Genomic DNA, 21,404 nt, shown 5'->3' on the forward strand with positions numbered 1-21,404 from the left:
TTCCACCAAGCAGCAGCAGAAGCAACTAATAATTTTACTGGCTACTGAGATCTGTATGCAGTGGTGTTATAAATGGCTTTGTTTAAGGTTATTTTCCTTTCTACAATGTGATGACAGTTTTTTTGTATTACCTTAAAAAAAATCAAAAATACAAGATATTTTTCCAAAGATTCTTTTTAAACGCATCACCTAATAAATACCTTTTCCTTTGTCATTGCATTAAAAAAAAAGATACAATTTTGAAAAATGAACCCTGACTGATGAAGATCTATACCACTGTTTCAGAGGTTAAAAGAGAACAGCTGTGCTTAAAACGAACATTTCTCCAATTGTGACATGTTTCAGCATGCCTTGCAAAAATGTACAATGTGACTTCTAAACTTGTTCTTTCTAATTTTCTGTAACGTTTTAAAAACATTCCAAATACATCACAATCTTTTAGACAGGACTTGTATAGCTCTGTATTTGCACAATGTATAAAATGATGTAGAAAGCTTTAAAAATCCTAATTTTAAAAAGACTAGAAATACCAAACTGCAATTACATGCAACCTAAATTAGACATTACAGTCTTTGTCCTGCATATAAGAGTTAAATCATTGTTAGAGAAGCATTTTGTTCAGAGGCAGAATATTCCAAAATACAGCTTTCCCTAGAGACAGAGAAAGAAATCCTTCTGGTTGTTGTAACACAAAATGTATGATGGTGATTTTATTTGTACAATCACAGAATCATCTAGGTTGGAAGAGACCTCCAAGATCACCTAGTCCAACCTCTGACCTAACACTAAGAAGTCCTCCACTAAACCATATCGCTAAGCTCTACATCTAAACATCTTTTAAGGACCTCCAGGGATGGTGACTCAACCACCTCCCTGGGCAGCCCATTCCAATGCCTAACAACCCTTTCAGTAAAGACGTTCTTCCTAATATCCAACCTAAACCTCCCCTGGCACAACTTTCGCCCATTCCCCCTCGTCCTGTCACCAGGCACGTAGGAGAACAGACCAACCCCAACCTCGCTACAGCCTCCTTTAAGGTAACTGTAGAGAGCGATAAGGTCGCCCCTGAGCCTCCTCTTCTCCAGGCTGAACAACCCCAGCTCCCTCAGCCGCTCCTCATAAGACTTGTTCTCCAGACCCCTCACCAGCTTCGTCGCCCTTCTCTGGACTCTCTCGAGCACCTCCATGTCCTCCTTGTAGCGAGGGGCCCAAAACTGAACACAGTACTCGAGGTGCGGCCTCACCAGAGCCGAGTACAGGGGGACAATCACTTCCCTAGCCCTGCTGGCCACACTGCTTCTTATGCAAGCCAGGATGCTGTTGGCCTTCTTGGCCACCTGAGCACACTGCTGGCTCATATTCAGCCGACTATCAACCAGTACTCCCAGGTCCTTCTCCGCCAGGCAGCTTTCCAGCCACTCATCTCCCAGCCTGTAGCTCTGCTTGGGGTTGTTGCGCCCCAGGTGCAGGACCCGGCACTTGGCCTTGTTGAACCTCATACAGTTGACCTCAGCCCATCGGTCCAGCCTATCCAGATCCTCCTGCAGAGCCTTCCTACCCTCGAGCAGATCGACACACGCACTTAGCTTGGTGTCATCTGCAAACTTACTGAGGGTGCACTCGATCCCCTCATCCAGGTCATCGATAAAGATATTAAAGAGAAATGGCCCCAGCACTGAGCCCTGGGGGATTCCACTAGTGACCGGCCTCCAACTGGATTTGGCTCCATTCACCACAACTCTTTGGGCCCGGCTATCCAGCCAGTTTTTAACCCAACAAAGCGTACGCCAGTCCAAGCCACGAGCAGCCAGTTTCTTGAGGAGAATGTTGTGGGGAACTGTGTCAAAAGCCTTACTGAAGTCAAGGTAGATCACATCCACAGCCTTTCCCTCATCCACCAAGCGCGTCACTTGGTCATAGAAGGAGATCAGGTTCGTCAAGCAGGACCTGCCTTTCATAAACCCATGCTGACTGGGCCTGATCGCCTGGTTGCCCTGCAAGTGTCACATGATGACACTCAAGATAATCTGCTCCATGATTTAAAGAATTATATAGCTAGCTAAAAATTAAACCCTTTCTTCATGAAATTCAAAAATAAAGTTCTTTTGCTGTATGAATAGATCAAATAGAGACAATACATCCTGACCCACTGCACAATTTCTCTCAAGCCAACATGCCTGCAGAGGCTAGGTCAGAAAAACATTCTGCCCAGACAGTATTGCAGTGGGCTTATATTTTTTAATCAACACTCAGGAGAAAAGTCACCATGAAGATAAGGCTTTTTCCCTGAGCAGTAAGAATGCTGGTGAGTGACATCTGAGATGTTTCTAGAGGTCACATAAAAATTCCTTCCTTCTTTCCAGGTAGAGGTCTCTTTTTCACTTTTTTTCCACACTGATGATTAATACTTGGTTTATTATAAGTATAAAAATAGTTTTATTTCCTTTAATTTTTACTAGCCAGGCCATACCTCAGAAAGTTGCAATGCTGATTGTCTTCTCTGTTGTTGTTTTAACAGGTAAAGTTACTTTCTCACAGGAGAGTTACCACATACGAACTCCACACACAACACAGGCCGCTAGGCCCCACATGAAGTGTCACACAGGCGACTAAGCTGTCTACCAAAACCACAACCCAACTCAGTCTGTTCTCCTGAGCCCTTATAAAACTGAGCCTCCTACTCTTCACATAGAGGGGCATGACTAGGACAAGACTGGGAGACATTACAAACAATGAGAACCGGGGATGTAAGGAAGCTCGGTAAGGCCTCTGAAGAAGAATGGCAGAAAACTGTAGTGGCAGGCAGGGTGGTGCTGGGCACGAAGCAGGCCCAGCAGAGAGCAGACAGCAACAGCAGGAGGACAAGTGCAGGACCCGAGCTTGTTCTCCAGATGCTGACAACATAGTCAACCCTCTGACAAGGAAATATTTGCAGAAGGTATATTTTTTTTCCAGTCACTTGCCATTCCAAAAGGTGTTAACTAACCAAATGGGACAGAATCTATCTTCTAATTAAGGTTTCTCCCTTTGACTGGTATCTAACCACATAACTCTAAAGTTATTACGTTTACAAACAAAAGGAGTTTTATTATTTATTTTTTTTTTTTTTACAACTACTAAAATCAATGTGTTTGCTTCCATCCAAGTAGCACAACTGTGAGAGCAGAGAAAAATCAGCTTCAAGCAATTATTTGCATTCATAAATCTTTCTTTGAATCGCATTAACCTTCCCCCAGCTTCACAGAATAGGCAGACTGTGTTGCAGAAGAGTAACGGAGATCAACACCAAGACTTGATTTTGTTTACTTCAGATAAACTGCATTTGATGTAATCACTTTTCAAACATTTTACTAAATTGCATTTGGTTTTATTTTCACTTACTGAATCACTCACTTGTATATCTCAAATGCAGTTCAGTTTTGCTACCACATTACTATGAAGATATTACTTTAGTCTAAAATTGCACATGGCTATTCATCAAAATAATTCAAGCCAGCAAACTACACAATGCTAACTCAGAATATATATGATTTGCTTTGACTAACAACCACTAGTTCTCTGTAATTTGCTGTGGTAAATACCTGATGGATACCCAGAATTCTTTTGCCAACGTTGAACTAAATTTTTAATAGGCCTCTGAGGCTTACCTTTTTATTGTTGGGATTTCTACAAAATAATAGAAAACCTGAAAGTAATAAAAATATCTGGAAAGCAGTCATTTTCTCCACTCTTCCCCCACCTAAAACAATAATTCTTTCTACAATATAATGGGAAAGCATCCAGCAGTTACACCAGCTTTTCCCAAGATAGAAGCTGACATTACACCTCCCAGTCTAGTGCTGATGTGCATAAAACTAGTACAATGAGCCTTGACATTTGTCATTGTACTTAGCTACAAATGCATTACAAGAAATTACAAGGGATGCTATCAGAAAATTGCAAAACCAATGAGTGTTTCACTTAGTTACTGTAATTCTTCAATGCTGTTCCAACCTTGTGCAAATTAGAAGCCACTTACAGCTCTGAAAACTGACAGGAAACTGAATGAGGTTTTCATTATACTTTTAATAGTCTTACTGGGTTATTTCCTATTAAAAGATTGTTGTTGGATAACTATATAGCCTCTCTCTATATTCATGCCAGGTACAAGTACCAACCAAGATACTTCATTTAACTTCTAGAACAAAAAGCCCCACCAAATTCCATACTACAGGAGTAAAATACCAGTAACAACAACAAAATCCATAGGAAACTAGGAAGGAGGTTTGATTTACATTGGACCAATACTGTGAATTTATGGGTAAAAGAAAAACAAGTGTTTAGTCCCGTTTTGCATTTATAACACTTTTTTAAAAAAACAATTTATGAACACTAAGGAAGCTTCCTATTAGTTCCTGTAACATGTGTTCATTAACACTGACTCCAAAATGTCTTTACTAAACTGCCTCCAGTGCAGTGCAGTTAACACTCATACCACTTAAACCACCTAAGGTTTAAGGTAATGGAAACTTTAAAGACCTGGCAAGTATTGGACGAGGCTATGACACTCACCTAACATTATCCCATAAAGCTGAGAAGTGTTAGTATGGGCATCCACATAAGAGATCATGAAGCACGATTAAGAGATGCCAGCGTTTCCAGTGTTACACACCTCTGAGTTGCATTATCTTTCCACTTGAACTCCAGCTTTGTTAGTGAGGGTGCTGAGGCAAACAGCTGACTGACATACTGCTGAACGTGAACAGCAGCCCGAACACATCTATAAACACTGGGCAGTGGGTTGCATCCCGCGGAGCTCTTCGCACCTTGCATCCACCTTCACCCCCACTCTGCATATGCTTGGCCAGTAATCAGGCACAGAGGCATTCCCAGTTGGTGTTACGCTCAGGCCATTCCATCCCATGCTGTCCCCCCAGCCTCCTGTCCCCTCCTGACCCCTCCCCAGAGTCAGCCAGCAGTCACGGAAAAGAGGCATGCATGGCTGTCAATCTGACCACCATGACAAGGACCAGCCCACTGATTTCCTCTGTGCAATCATCTTAGTTACACGCCACATGTTAAAGCTGTATAGAGATTCCTTGGGTGGGAAGGTGCAACAGAATTTGGACTCCAGGAGCATGTGAATTTCTGAAGGAAATGCAAACAACCAAGACAAGCCAAAAATAACAGGGTGAAGCTCACTGAGCAGGAAAGTAATCTCTCCATAATACAGCATCTTAGGAAATCAGTTAATACTGTGATCATCCACTACCATAGCAGCTATGTTTCTGCCAATTGTAAGAATATTAAAGCTATTCTACCTTTAGTGAACATGTCAACATCCAAGTCTCTGGTTTTACTGAAACAGAGAAAGCAAATTTCCCAACATTTCTTGGAAGAAGCCAACACATTTCCACTGTCCAAGCATCTTCTCCACATATACATGCACCTACACAAAACAAGCATCCCTCTGGAGTCATAAACTACACAACTTTAAATTTAAACCCCTGCATTCTCTTCAATCAGGCCCATCTAAGATGTCTGGGATCTAAGCTGTGGGAAGGCATGGTTTCAATTTAAAAACCTGAGATCCCGCACATTAATCAATCTCACCTCTCCTAACTCACCAGTCCATCTCTACAACTCACACTTGGCATATGTTCCCTTCGGCACCACCACCTGACACTGTAAATTAGTCATCAGGTGCTGACTAGGATTATGGGAGCTGCTGACTAGGATTATGTGAGACTTTAGGTAGGAGTTAAAGGTCTTTAGAGGCTCAAGAACTGAAAATTCCTTCCTACCACCTCTCCAGTCCTGTGTGTTTCCCATTAAGAACTAGCTTTGGGTAAAGAAAATCAGTGTATGAAAAATCCTGGATCAAGTTTTCCCTTTGGACAATAGTCAACAACTAATGCTGCCCTACACCATGTGTCCACAGCTATTGAAATTTCACTAATGCAAGATCACGTTATCATTTACAGATACGCCTTTATTCCTCTTGTTGTTTAAGCACATAATTATTCTGAGTAGACCAAAAAGCATGTAAATGAATTTCAGACATTGCAAGCTGGTGCTGAATACTTTAAGTTTGCCTGTACTGTTTTAAATGAGCAAATTAGCATAGCATCATCATCTGTCCTCTGTTGCACCATCCATTGCTCTAGGAAACTGACCTATGATGCAAAACAGAAAAGGCAAAGAATCTGTACTGCGTAAAGAAACTCAGACCACATCCAGTAAGTGGAAACCCAGATACGTTACCTAGTGGATAAGATCTTTGAGGGTTTAGTCCTGCATCCCAGAAATAAAAGGAAATGGTACAATTACTTCCACACTGTACATGGCATTTTACAGGTAATTCAGGTACGCTTAGCCCTTGCATTGGCATTTTTATTCAACTGAAACAGCTTGTGTGACCCAATAACCTGGGATTTTAGTTCTGTGATGCTCATGACAGCAGAAATTGAGAGCTCTTTGCTTAAATCCATGATAAGCCATTAAATTTAGTAACATTTCAAGTTGCAGTAAAATAAACTTGATGAACACTGTCTGAAGCTAGAAGTGGTTTGATACTTATTGTTATGGAAAACAAGATCTCAACAGCGCTCGTATGTCAAAAGTATGAAACAAAGCCCTTGCCAAAGACGTTCATTACAGAATTATTCAGCTAAGTTTCTATCTGCAGTGAGATGGCAGGAGTTAAGATTTCAGACAACACAGGATATTTATTCTGTTTCTGTTAAACAATCGTTGCTAGCATTCACATATTTCTTATCTGATCATTAACCACTGACATAATTAATATGCACTCATAGAAGCCCCAGAACAGCTAGAACATAATCACCTATAGATTTGATTCATGGAAGTGCCTTTTTGAAATAACTAAGACACATTAGATTCCTTGAAGTGTCTTGGATACAGAAGCAGCAAAAAGCAAGTTGGGAGTTACCAACTGTGGAGGGGTACTAATTAACAACTCAATTAAAAAAGGCAAATTAAACTTTATGGTTCGTTATCCTTCACTGCTTAATAAATTGTTCTGCTAAGCAAACGATTAAGAGTGATTACTCCAGAAAACTGAAATAGTAGCTGTTATTCAATTTATTAAAAGCAATAAAATAAAACCCTTTGCGTTTTAAAAAGGTCCAGTACATACTGATTGCAGGAGTTTATTCTAACTGAAAAATCAGTAGCCTAAGTGTGCTATAGAATATTTTGTTCTACGTAATTTTCTCTCTCATATTTTATATCAAAAACTACACTCCATTCTTGTGATGGAAGAAGTCATAATTGATTTTTTTAATATTCACATTTTTAAAAAACATATCACCAGTTTTATGGCTTGCCAGAATGAATTCAGTTCTTAACATCAAAGGTCTTCAGAGACTGGCATATTCAGAACTTTTGGAATTGTTTGAAAGTTTTGATGCTTCGGATACCGACGGACCAATATTACACTAACAGTTTATTCACAGAGGATGTTTTGACAAGCTGCTGAAGAGACTACAGTACAATACCTCTCTCTCCATTCAACATGACAATCTATCCCCTTCCTTGGTCTTCATACTCTAAAAGCATTGCCCTTAACAAGGGTTGTGGATTTTTCAAAAACTCTGATTCAGCAAAATACATTACAGATACATTAAGAACCCAAACCCTTCTTACTGATATTTCATGTTCTCTTTCACATGAATGTCAATTAACAGACTAGAATATTTAGGTGCATGTACCAGAGACTTATCCTGCAACAGTTTATGGCGAGAATTATCTGAATCCCGTGCTATGTAACACTGAAATTGCTACTGTACTATACCAATAAAATCAAACTTTCTGATCAGTTAGAAGCTATTGGAAAGATGGTCTTCTGCTCCTAATTAAAAAAATACTCTTTTTTAAAATGGACTAATTTTCTTCACAGAAAATACCACACTGTACTTTAATGAAATAACAAAAGAGAACTCAATTGAAAAACTGTGCATATCATTCATGAAAGAGGAGTTTCTCATTCACCATGGAAAAATTTTAAATGGACCTGAACAGCAGATATTCTAACCAAAAAAATTCTACTCATGGAATATCAAGCTACTCAATTTTACTTACCCAATTTATACAGTATCCCATTATTTTTTGAATGAACATTTTAAACTTTCTGAGCATTTTCAATGACTGCAGAGAGACTTACTCAGCAGAAAACAGACATGAATTTCTGCATGAAAGCAGATTATTTAGCAAGACAAGCAACTTATCTGCAAAACCATGGAAACAAATTAAAGTGCACTGCTGACAAAGAGATAAGTCACATAAAAATTCTGAGCTTGTGATTACCAACTGGAAATAATGAAAAGCAATCTTATTATGAAGTTTTATTTTCGATGCATCCCCCCCTCTCCCCCTGCTTATTATTAACATGTTTTGATCACATTCTCACTGGCAATGTGATGCATCTTCGGCAATGCCCCTAGCAAAGCCTACTCTTAAAAGATCTAAAGTGAAATTTTAATATCTAATATATACAGCTTTCGTGACACGATGACATGCTCATAATGAAGACATACTGTAGAACTCCACAAGCTTTCACTCCCTTATTTTAAAAATCTATCTCCACAAGATCTACTCCCTTCCAAATCTAACATCCTTATTGAATGAAACAGTCCACTTCCATAGAATAGAGAATATTTATATAGATTACGGTCTATATAAACCAGACTTGCATGCAAACAACGAACAGTTTTCAACAAACTAGTAGATATGGAAAATTTTTGGCCATGCAAAGTCATCTTAGGGTCTGAAACAAAAGTGGTTTTGAAAAACAAATAGAATTTGAGAGTAAGGAAAACACCAAAACCAACCGTATCGACAGATGAGGGAAATGGTTGAGGAAGTTAGAAGGAAAGGAAGGAAGGAGGTAACGATACAAACCATTGTGGAGTGAGGGAGATAGTCACATAGTTTATAATCAAGTACCAATCTTGCCTTTTCTATGTCTCTAGCACACCATACAATCACTAACAATGCTTGTGAGGATATACCCCTCTTACGACAGTATAAAGCAAAATTTCCAAGTGCTGACAATTCCAGTTCTGCTGTCTTCATGGGAATTTTATTAATTGTGGGGTTTCAGCATAAAAAAAATATAAAAATACTGCCTCTCTAAGAAGTAATAAATGAAATCTCAGTCAAGTGAAGAGAGCTAATCCTGCGTTCCTCATGGTGTTGAAATGGTACCAAGCACTCTTGGAAGAATGGCAGCAGAAGGCCCTGCAATAGCCAGCACCACATTCACACACAATGCTGATTCAGCAGCTCTCGCCATGCAAAAGGAAAAACTATTAATAAAAATGAATTCTTAAGAAACTTCCACTGATCACTTAAAATCAGCTGCTTTTACTTCATTATAACGTGATGTCTGAAATAACTTTTTATGCATTTCTCTGTAAACGCTACATGAAGCAAGTTTTTAATTTTTCCAAAGCCTCCTTTATTTTAAGGGAAGAGGATCAGATAGGAAGACATCTTATTCAGGTGGTGTTGATAGCATCGCCGTCCTCTCAAATGGAGTAACAAAAACACATCAACATTAAAAAACAGGCAGACATATAGCAATTGATTTCCCTGCCATTGCAGGAAAAGAAACATCTTTAAATTAATATTGATAGTTCAGTATGAAATATCATACTCATCTAATATACATAATGAATTCATTACTGGGAGAGTCAAGTAAGATAAAATGAGAAATACTCAAGGATGTAACTAGTTTTATTCCTCATACAGTAAAGATATGGAAATATTGATTACCTTTTCAATTGAATACTCAAGTAAAATAAAATCTCACCAAAAGTCATTATCAATTTCAGCTTAATGCTTACAGATCTCCAATGGGAATTTAGTTAAGCATGAACAAATACAAAGATATGAAAATGCCATGATAAAACAGAAGTGCAAGGGATTATTTTTACACTGAACTTCAGGCAAGATTTAAAAGTTAGTGTGAAAGACAGCCCCAAGTATTTCTGCTCAGGTAACCTGGGGTATTGATTGTCAACAATAGACTAAAAAAATCCAATGGCAAAGCAGATTTCAAAAAGATGAAACAAGATTTACTGTAACTTGATAAACTAAACCAAGCCCAAGCAAAGAAATTTTTGCATCAGGAAGGCCCATATAATTCCATATTACCACCTGTTTAATGATTCTATTGTGGAAGTTTTACTTTATCATAATAAATACTCATTATGGTTAAGAATTTTATTGATGTATTTATGTCTTTTCCTCCCTACTACCTTCCAAAACAGATAACATAGTGCCACTCAGAGGTAATTTATTTTAAAAACCCATGAAAAGAACATTTGTTAACCTCTGAATACCTCATAAATAGCAAAATACAACTCTTTGCTAGTTTTTGGGTTGAAGATTTCAACTGCTAAGAATAAGATGTAAAGTTCATCTGGATCCTCACATGTCCCCCATTATTTTTACAGGTATAATTACTATCATCTGTCTCAAGTCAAAAAATCCAAATAAGAGAATGACACAGACTTTATGGAAAAAGTAGCATCTCCTTTAGTCAAGCTCACAGACTTGCAGCAAGAAGAAACACTCTTTGGATGCACGTGCCATTCCTCTGGACTTCAAGGGGGAAAAAAAAAGTTGAACCGTCTGTCTTATCTAGCTGCTTTGCTCATGTCAAAGCACGCAAGTTAGAGGGATGACTTTGAAATTACAGAAGAGTTCCTAAAATATCTATTATCTACTTCAAAGAAGAATTAATTCAGGAAAGCCTTATTGCTAGGTTTATATAAGAAGTCAGACTTGATCTCAAAGGTTCAGCTCAGCTTCAGTCATTATGCAATTTCCCAAGTTCCTGTCAAGGCAAATTGCTATTTTTTTTTTCTTTCAAACCAACTGCATCTCTTATGAAGTTTCAAGAATTGTCAAGCCCAAACACTTTACACCATAGATGAATTAACAGAACCTGGACTGGAATAAATACAAACCAGATTTTAAAATGTTCATGTTAACAAGATGGCAAGATTCAGTGAGCTTAAATGCCTTATTTGTTTCATTCACTTAAATAGTAGTCCATCTAACTGCTTTTCTTTATTGCTCAGGTACCAAACTGCATATAAGCTGCAACCTGTGTACGGGAAGCACAATCCTGCAAAGACAGCAGCCGAGGGGCCAGGGGCTTTCCATGTAACAGAGAGAGCAGAACACCAGCACCATAACTCCCCAACGTTACCATAGTATTTCTATGGGTTTAAGGCAGCAAGATTTGAGCTAAGTACTACTATTAAATACAGCAAAATGGTTTTCAAACTCAGAATGAGGCTTGTGTTTCCAAAAACTGAAGGTCACTTAGCTATTATTTATTACTTTATATCACATTGATTTATATGAGGAGAAAGTGGAAGATAGACAAGTTTCCAGCCATCAGGACATTATCCTTGAAGTTACATTAACATGGCTTATTTAGTGCTGCTCAAGTGGTTTCAGTGATTTACAGCATAATCTTCTCGGAGTACTGTTCCATTCTGTTTCCAAAGGGACCAAAACAGCAAGTCAACTGCACTATCCTGCCTAGATAAGCAATCTTACACCACCTGAATGTAGAATGGTGGACTGTTTCCTTGCTTAGGCAAAAGATTATTTTCAGATGTATTCTGAAAGTTATTTAAATGAATCAAAATATTTGGCAAGTTATTTTTTTTGATCTGTCTGCTTCCAATCAGGCTTTTATATAAGACATACTGGGAGATGCTTAAAAGAGAAAATATTTTAGTATTGATATCAAAGAAAATATTAAATCTTTCTAAGCAGAGAAATTACCTACTGACCTAGAAGAACACTATTTTGTATTGCAGAAAGTCTGTTCACTTTTCCAGTCTGTCTTCCCTAACCTATGTACAAGCGATATGCCTACTTAGAAACACCACCACCTCCAAAATGCACAAATACCTGTGAACAGTATGTGCAATCAACAAACATCAATGGTAACAGGAGGAGAGAAGATGGACTTAATATCAAGCCGACTTATTAGCTTGGTTGCCCTATACATTTTACCTTCATTAACTTCCAGACTTGCCCTCTTTTACAGGGTTTACAGCCTGAACAGTTTTTTTGTACAGTTTACAGCCTGAAGCTAACTAACGAACGTCTGGATGAGAAGTGTCATGGGAATTCCCATGACAAAACAGGATGGTTTTCAAAATTTAATCCATTCCTCACACTGAATGCCTCACGGTGCAAGCAACACTCTCAAATTTATGATTAAAAAGAAAAAAAAAATCACTCATGCAAAACTAGGAGATTGGATAATAAAGATATCTTCCTTATTTTTAGGTTCCTGGAGCTTTTTCAAAGTAGATTAAGTAATCTGCCTTTGAAAGCTGAGCAAGTACATATGCTCCAGAAATAGTCCAATTTACTCAGCCCTTATGCTTAGCTGTTCACGCTATCACAAGCTAGTTATGAACTTTTTTGGTACTGTTGCCTTAATTTTATCAATTTAAACTCAACAGCACCCAGTTTGTTTTGCAGTTTACACAAAACTATTGCTACAATGATGTCAAGATCCAAAAGCCTTCAGCCTCCATACTTCCTCACCACTGAAATGCTAGTTTTGGTCTGTGGTGACACCAAATCCTCAGAATTTCTCTACCCACTGAAAACGGGGAAAGTCTTTTACCTATTTATTTATTATTACTCATTACTTCCATACACCATGAGGGCTAGGAGATGACTCAAATATCAGCTACTGCAAGGCACCCTGAACGATGATACTGAATCACACCAGACAGGAAAGGTTTCTTGACTATTTTAAATTATAGTTCAGTTTCCCAGATCTGCTGAGAAAAAAAAAAAAAGGCAGCTATTTTTCCTCCCTTTTGTAAGATTGCCATGCTTTGATAGACTTCTCTCTCATGATCCCACAGCACTTCTTGCACATTTTTTTTTTTAGAGAACTTTATACCTGCATTAAAGAACACGCGACAGCAAGCAAATGCTATGCTTCCTTGTTAGATCTTTTGCCTTTCATATCCATCTCATATTTACATTGCAAATGCATCTTTGAGATGAGAAAGTCATTTAACTCACACAAGCTCAATGAATTTGATGTAACCCAGCACAGACTTCCTGCAAATAGCTATGCTCCCAACTCAAAAGCCTCTTGCTCTGTTTTTCTAGGATAATTATATTTCCCATTTAATTGTGTTTTTATCTTAAAACAACCAAAAATGCATTATGCAAATCACTCCTTTCAAGAATTCACTTTGTGAAACTAAAATAAATTTGAAGGTTTATTGCCTTGCAGATTTCTTCACTGTAGCCCTTTAAGTTACAGGACACAAATCTCACTAAACAAGGCAACACGAGAAGAGAAGCAGAGACAAGCTTCTGTAATCCAGTGTGAAAACCAAAGTGGGTATGATGCCATATCTCAGAAAGCCTGCCGCTGGGAAACAAGTCTTCTGTAATTTGAAGGGAGCTCCTGAAAGGTGCCAGGGCTACGTACCACTAGTGCATCAAACAGACGAGGTGCTCGCTGCCTCCTCTGCCGGCTGCCCAAAAGCCGCAGCCCACCATGCTGTGGCAGAGCCAGCACACTCCAGCAAGGAAGGTGCTCAGCAGCTGCTGCAGACATGCACACCGACTTTCCAAAAGCAGTCCACCCGTTCTTAAGCTGCTCTCAGAAATGTTGAGATCTAGACTGCATTCTGAACAGCTATACTGGCTGCAATTTCCCATGTAATTTCCACCTCAGCTTGTCCTTAGTTTTGAGGTCTGGGCTCATCCCGCCTGTGTGCAGATTCTCCTGCTCACAGTCTGTCTTACCTTCAGATTCTTCCTATCTTAACTAGTTCTGCAGTATATAAAAAGCTTCTTGACTGTGATAAAGTTTGTGTCCCCATGGATCACTCCATGTTCCTCTCAAGTCCCTCGGGCTTTGTGAGCTCTGCAAGGAACTGACCTCGTTCTGCCCTGTGGGTACTTCCACAACCCCAATCCCACCAGAAATAGCACAGAAAACACAACTCAGCTACAGGAAAGCCACCTCGGTCTTCCGCTGCATCCTGCCTCAGTGACAGTCACTAACACGGGCACTGTCCCCAGCCTGCAGGGATGGGACCTGCAGACCTCTGAGCAAGACACTCCCCAGGTGAGCAGATGGAGCAACATGGCTTTGGGGGATCCTGCAGAGCAGTTAGACGCTGAGGTGCACGCTGCAGACCTAAGTGAAAACCAGTTAACAACTTCCTCCTGGAGGAAGATAATGAAAAATTATTTCCTGGAGGAAATAATGAAAAACACAAGGTAATGAAAAACAGATATCACTGCTCCACAGCAGTACAAGAGTATACAACAATTATCCATATATAAGCACATTACTAAATTCTCTCAATTTAGTAATTGAGAGAATCCTCTCTTCATCCCAGAGGCCTCCATGGAAATTTTCAATACAGCATCATATACTGTATTTAATATATCAAATTTATCAATTCTTTTTATTATTTACCCTTTATATCAATTACTTGTAAAGCATGAATTTTCTACAGAACTAACTTTAAACATATGCGTTTTCTACATCTGGCTCTGTGCTGTGACTTCAAATAACAAGGAGAATGAATTATTTTTGGCTGACCTTCACCCCGTGTTTCATTTATGATCACTATAAAGAAGTGACCTCTGCTCTGCCAACAGCCGACGTCAGCTTCTGTCTCCTGCTGGTTACATTCTCAAATGAAAACACTTACAAGAGACCACGTACTTACTCTTTGCTGCCTACAGCTGGATGCAGAAGAAAGATTTAAAGAACTGGAAATTCACCTCCTTTGACCGCTCACGAACCACACCAGCATACTACCTCCAGAACAAAGCCCCCCCCCTCACTACACAAGGCTGTCAGCGTACTAATTGCAATGCTATGGATTTGATGTGTCCTGCCACTCAACCAGATGTACCACTGGGGCCCCACTGGTAAGCTGTTTGAAGCTTTTTCAAAAGGGAATTTTTTTTTGCATTACATGCTCATAGCACACTTCCCAGAGAGTTAGAAACAATAAATGCTTGTTAAAAGCAAGGGGATGATGGCTGTGATTTAAAAATCTAAGTAACTCTATCAAATAAGAATTTATTATTTTAAGTCTTGAACCATACTTGTGTGGATTGTTAAGGCAAAAACATTGAAAGTGCTGGTGACTGAGGATTGGTCATTTACCAATACAAGAGGCTAAAGACAAAGCATACCTGTAAATAACTAACAGCCACTAATCACTTTTTCCTTCAGTAGTATTCAGTAGCTTAAACACAGGCTCTTAACCAGTTTATAACTTACATATTTTCCATTATCACTTCAGAAAATAAACATTACTGTGAAAAGCCCTGAGAATCACTATTATGGCTTTGATCCTTACTATATTTTACCTCTGCTAATCCCCTAATTTGGATACTTCCTCCTATTTTTGAGGAAAACAGAATAAGCACAGAGCACTTTTTTTCCAACTAGAAAACTTATAAAATTTAGATCCTTCACATATTTCAGTATTCCTCTCTGAATATCCTGTAGAGACAGCACAATGACAGATGAGAAACTATTTAACTGTTGCCTCCTGTGAAAAGCTGACTAATGTGGACAGTATCAAAGTTAATTTGAGTTAATAAGAGATTCTGTGCTCATTCATCTCCATTTTCTATTGTAAGAGGAAGTTTCCATAAAATGATTATTTCATTTCAATGGCAACACTTTCTTTTGTGTCTTACTCAGCTGTCATCTCTTCATCTCTATGATTCACAGCTCTGAAAGCTGATACATCAAAGGAATGGGAATTAAGAACACAGAGATTAGACTCTCAACAGTAAAAGAATTGGTTTCCCATCAGTTAATTTTTTTAGTGCATGTTTTTATAACAACAAACAAACAGGAAAAAAGAGAACAAGAAATTGATCGGCTTCAAAGTATCAACAAGCCTTTGCCCACACCAAAGACATTTGCTTTTTGCTGCGCGCTAAGGAAGCCGTTGGCTTCTCAAACAATCACTGTGCATAAGCCAATACCACCGCTGTTTTCTTATACTTTCAGGGCGATAGCCTCACAATTACATTTTCTGAGAACAAAATTACAGTTGTACACTAACGTGGGGTGAAGTCTGTTGCACTCTTACACTGATGATTAAGAAACGTAATTTCAAGGCGAACAGCTTTAAAAATATACATACTGGAAGTAACAACGGAAAGACTGCAAGTTGAACTCAAATTTTTACCAATCTGAAACAGAAACAATAAAGTACAGCGGGCCACCATTCATTAACCAGACTACTTCAGCAGAGCAAAAACATCCTTTTGGCAAACCCTCTAGCTACAAGGAAGAAATTAATCCTGATCTGAGCAGCCAGTATTTCATGGTTTATGTGCTACAAGTAAATTATTGTGTGCTGCCATGGAAGGTTTTGCACATCACAAAATACACAAAACATTTCATAACCCTTCACAACCATTTACCACCTCCATCCCATATAGTTTGTATTATTGTTCAACTTGTATTTGGTCTTGTTTCCCACACTGAAGATCCCAGATCCTGCAACCAGCAGGACACATATGATGTCCCTCATCTCTCAGCAGTATGGTTCAATGGGTAGTGCAGAAGTGTCCTATAAGCCTAGAGCTGCCTTTTGGCTCAAAATTATAGTTGCTAAGAAAGTATTAAAAAAGATTAAGTATCAGTTAGCAGAAATAAGCCTTGCTTTTCATTAAAATGCATTTCAGTGTAATGCTATTAAAACTCTCCAGAGCAGGGTTAATACGAGATTTCATGGAAGTAGGTAATTAAGAGGTCAGCAATATTCTTGAACACTTACATTGTTTTTTATAGGGATATTCTTTTTTAAGAAAGAATATATCACCCCATGTTAATGGTAAACTCATTCAAATTGAAGATAACCATTTTTGAAAAAATAATCTTGTTCATTTTTTTCTTTGCTTAGCTAGATAACATCAGTGGATCGTTGCTCAAATACAACAGTCCCTCTGAAATTACAGACGAGATCACCATGCTCGAACACTGAAATCATAATGGTAAAACAGTACATAGAAAATAAAATGGCAAATTGCACATTCAAAAGAAAAAAAACAAACACTGAATCTTTTTTAAATCACTTCCTAAGTTGCTGTACTCACCAGGATGGAGCTAACATTCGTCACAACAGCCCTTGGTGTTGTGCTTTGGTTTCATGGCTACACCACTACATGGTGCTTGCACACTGCAAAGGCCACCTTTGGGGGGGCACCCACTACATTTTTGTAGTGGCATTTTTGTACTATACACAGTACATACCAGTGCAACATTGACAGCTGCAGAGAGGAACAGCAAATACCTCTCAGGGGATAACAACTTGATCTTTGAGATCAGATCACAAGAACACTGGAGAAGATACGGGACTTCATCTGATTGAAGCCAAAAAGAGAAATTCAGCCCCATGAGCTGCAATTTCTCTCTTGAATTTACCAAGGACGGAGATTGACCACAAAAATTTCAGTCCACTTATGAACATGGTTCAAAGAAGTTTAAGCTATCTGCACCTGCAACCAGAGCCAAAACGTCATATCACCAAAGGGCTAGAAAGCATGTTCTAAGACTATGTATGCTACAGAAGAGATTTTTCATTTCAGTTACATGCACTCAGGGAGGTGTTTGAATGAGTAACTATTGGCTTTTCAACCAGATTTAGAGTGGAACACTGCCACGTGGTCCAGTGAGGTGTTTTTACATGTGGATAGAGCCAAAAATAGGTAAAGTCCGATTGATCTCAAAATAAACGAGCACCAACAAGAAATGATATCAGCTGCACGTACTTAAATCATTCTTTAGGAACTGGGAATATTTGATATATTTGGCAGAGTTGCAGCCAGGGGCAAAAAACCTTGCAATACTGGAAGTATGCTGTGAAACAGAAATGAGGTATCTACCCAGAATAACTCCTCTTTCCATGATTCTTGCTTGCTCTCTCTTCGTACTACATTTAGGAAATCAAAGTGATTTAATATAAAGCAGCAGAGATAGGAGATTGACTGCAACTCTGAAGAAAAAGCCTAGGAGGCTAATGAACCATTATGGTAAAGAGCTGAATAAGCTGGGATCCTGAAAAGAAATTAGAGGTGTATTTTAGATAAGCATGAATACGATCAAAAAACATTTCATATAGATTGCTGTGTGCAAGTAGGGCACTTTGCTTAATCTCATCCAGCTATACAACTTAAATGAAACAAACCTTTAATTTGACTTTCAAAGGCATTAAGTATTTCAGGAGCAGCCTTGAAGAATGCAAAGTAGCATGCCTAGAGGTATTTCAAACTACTGTTGAAAAGCCAACAAGTTAAGTTGTAAGGAAACCAGGCTCAGCTGCTTCTCACAGGTGGCTCAAGTTGCACCAGGGGATGTTTAGGTTAGAAATTAGGAGACATTTCTTCCCAGAATGAGTAGTCAGGTCTTGGAACTGGATACCCAGGGAGGTGGTGGAGTCACCGTCCCTGGGGGTGTTCAAGGAAAGGCTGGACCTGGTGCTTAGGGACATGGTTTACTGGATGACATTGGTAGGAGGGGGATGGACCAGATGATCTTGAAGGTCTTTTCCAACCCTAATGATTCTATGATTACGACAGAACTCTGTATTACCAGGTTCAGTTCTGTAAAATGAAGGATTTTACTACAGATACTGACTTCTAGGGAAGAAAGCAATGAGGTCAAAATGAAGGAAGAGAAAATAAAACTATTGCCTTGGCATTATCCAGGAAGGACAGCTAGTATTTCCTCACCTGGGTATGCTGCACCACCCAGATTCTCAAGGGCACGTCCTTCACATTGTCCCAAAAGGCATTGGTTTCTATCACCTGTCCTTATCCCCACTAATATGAAACTATATCTTCGGTGAGAATGATCTAGTACTTGCTTAACATATGGTAGCTATATCTACATCATGGGCTAGATCTCCAGGAAGCAATGAATTCTGGAAACACCAAAACAGGCTGGTTTGATACGCTAAATATCAGCAGAGTAGCATTTGCATCAAATTAGACTAGCCTGATGGTGCATTAAGTGGAAGTACATTTGGAAGAAATATTTTTGTTTATATTTAACTGAGTCTCAGGCTGGTCGGGTTAGTCTATTTATGATATCCCTATGACATAGGGAAGAAACATTGTAAGTGAATAATGAATAGGAGGACATACTAGACTATCCCCTCCCATGAGATTACTGTTCCCAGCCATTTAAAAATGACAGCTTAAATGGCTCAGAGTTGCACTGCTGTATCATTTAGTCCAATCGAGCACTTGATGTTTCACATGCAAAATTCACAAGGCAACCTCTTCCGCAGTTTTGCTTATTGCCTTCTTGCATTATGTAAAATCTGGGCTCTTCTACTGATGGACTCAGTGCTATACCACTATTCATCTGGAGTTAGCCAATATGTAATTTGTAAAACATGCATGTTCCTTTATTAATGGGTAATTCCAGAGGCATGACAGATGTCTTATGACATTAGCTGATCACAAAATTCCTTCTGGCTACTACATGGAAATAAACCTGCTTCTGTTGCCAAAGACACCCATGGGAAAAGTGTAAGTTTAAAAAAAAGTAACGTTCAGATCTTTTGCATGATGTTCACATGAGAAATTGAATCTCTGGAACAGGATGATTACTCGGTACCCAGCTGGGGATGGGTATCCGCACCTTGAGGGTCCCTGCGATGACATCTTGAGTTGAATCAGGGCAGGCTCCCTGAGCTGTCGTTCTGCTCAACTCCTACAACTCCACTGAGCACTGGTCCGATAAGGACTGCTCCAGCATTTGAATGACCCACAGATATTCATTATCTTAAGCAACATACAACATCTGCCAGTTACATTAACCATCCTACACAACCATTCCTGAGTCTGCAAGAGCAGGTTCTAGTGACTCTTGCAAAGTATCTGTGTAAAGTACAATAAACTCTACACCACGACGTGCTCTGCCCAAGGAAGTAACTGACACGTCAGGAGCACACAAGTAGTGCCCAGTACTGGTCTACACACAGGAGCTGCGGGAGACTGTGCAAATTCTATACCTGAAGGGTTCTTGTAGAAAGCACCATGGGCTTGCTGGGAGGCTTCAGCCACCTTGTCCCAGCTGTCCCTGTCCCCAGTGTGCAGAGGCCACCCAGGCGACTCCTGAACCACTCAGGGGAGCGACGACCAAGTGTGCACATGCAGGCACAGCTCTGACACCCAGGTGTACCTCAGTTGTAACGATATGGCAAACAGGAATTTCATCCTTACAGCACAATGAATTCTGAAGATATTACCTCATCTTTCTCAACATTAGAAGAACAACAGACCAACTTGGAAGAGAATTACTGGGGTTACTAAAAAAAAATCCTATTTTCTTCTTGAACGCAAAGTGGCTACGCAGCCTTGCTTGGCTCTCAGACATTTTTCATATTATTTTCCCTATCTGAACTAGTATTTTTCATTTTATCTCCTATGCAGCTCAATGACTTAACACTGAGTTACTTGAAAGCTAAGCATTGTGATGATAACTACAAAGCTTAATCCATCAAACTAACATATTTCAAGTTTACAGATTGCAGATCTTTGAGCTATACTCAATGCTCCTATTTTAAGCTATAAAACCGCCAAGTTTCCTCCTCTTGAGTTGATGGGTTCTCTATTTTGGGAGAAAAAGACCATTGTTTTGTCCTTCCTGTTATGTTTGTTCTATCCTTACCACTTAAGTTTTGCCATCAGTTTATTATCACTACTTAAAACGTTTGCAGAGTTTTTATTTTAATTAGCTTCTATATGGAATGGCAGGGAAAAAACAGAGAACAAGCAGTAGTTCCTGTCTATTTTTTTTTAAACTTCTACATTAGCACATGTGAATCAATGCAGTTGATAGCTGAACAAAAATGCTGACTATTCTGTTACCTCATGGAAGTATCAAACACAGAAAAGTATATCTAAATATATCCAAGTCTAGGCCAGAAGTATATCAGCTGAAAACAACGCATACAGGAGGCTGAGCTGACCACTTTTCATCCAGCTGCTTTATGACTTACCAGCTGTATTTGTCCCTATCTGAATAACAGCAAGATTTATTCTGCAGACAAATGTTAGCATTTTCCTCTTATGGTTTTTAGTCTCTTATTCTACAGGAAAAAAATAAATGAAACAAAACCTGCTTGTCTTCAGGCAGTCGTACTTCACCTCTATAAATATCTTCTGCACAATAACTCACAGAGTACATAAAAGCAGTGACAAGGTCACTTACTATGAACAATTCATGATCGGTTACCGTGGCAACAAAAATGCGGCAACAAGGGAAAAAAGGCACAGTAAAAATTATAGGATGTTTCCATTATGTAAGTGACTCCTGTGTGCGCTCCAGAAGGGTT

The 21,404-nt window shown here is 39.1% G+C and overlaps 1 protein-coding gene and 1 long non-coding RNA gene across 5 annotated transcripts in view; both read right to left on the bottom strand.

The window, feature by feature from the left end:
• Positions 1-21,404, bottom strand: part of RBFOX1 (RNA binding fox-1 homolog 1) — an 875,363-nt gene that overhangs the window by 818,228 nt on the left and 35,731 nt on the right. The window lies entirely within an intron of this gene.
• On the bottom strand, positions 16,702-21,370 carry LOC310882011. Its single transcript, XR_014572758.1, has 3 exons — positions 18,246-21,370; positions 17,944-18,115; positions 16,702-17,556 (listed from the first exon to the last, which is right to left on the bottom strand). It is a non-coding gene; the product is annotated as an uncharacterized lncRNA (long non-coding RNA).

The sequence above is a fragment of the Anser anser genome (assembly GCF_964211835.1).
Source record: "Anser anser genome assembly, chromosome: 15".
Taxonomy (NCBI): domain Eukaryota; kingdom Metazoa; phylum Chordata; class Aves; order Anseriformes; family Anatidae; genus Anser; species Anser anser.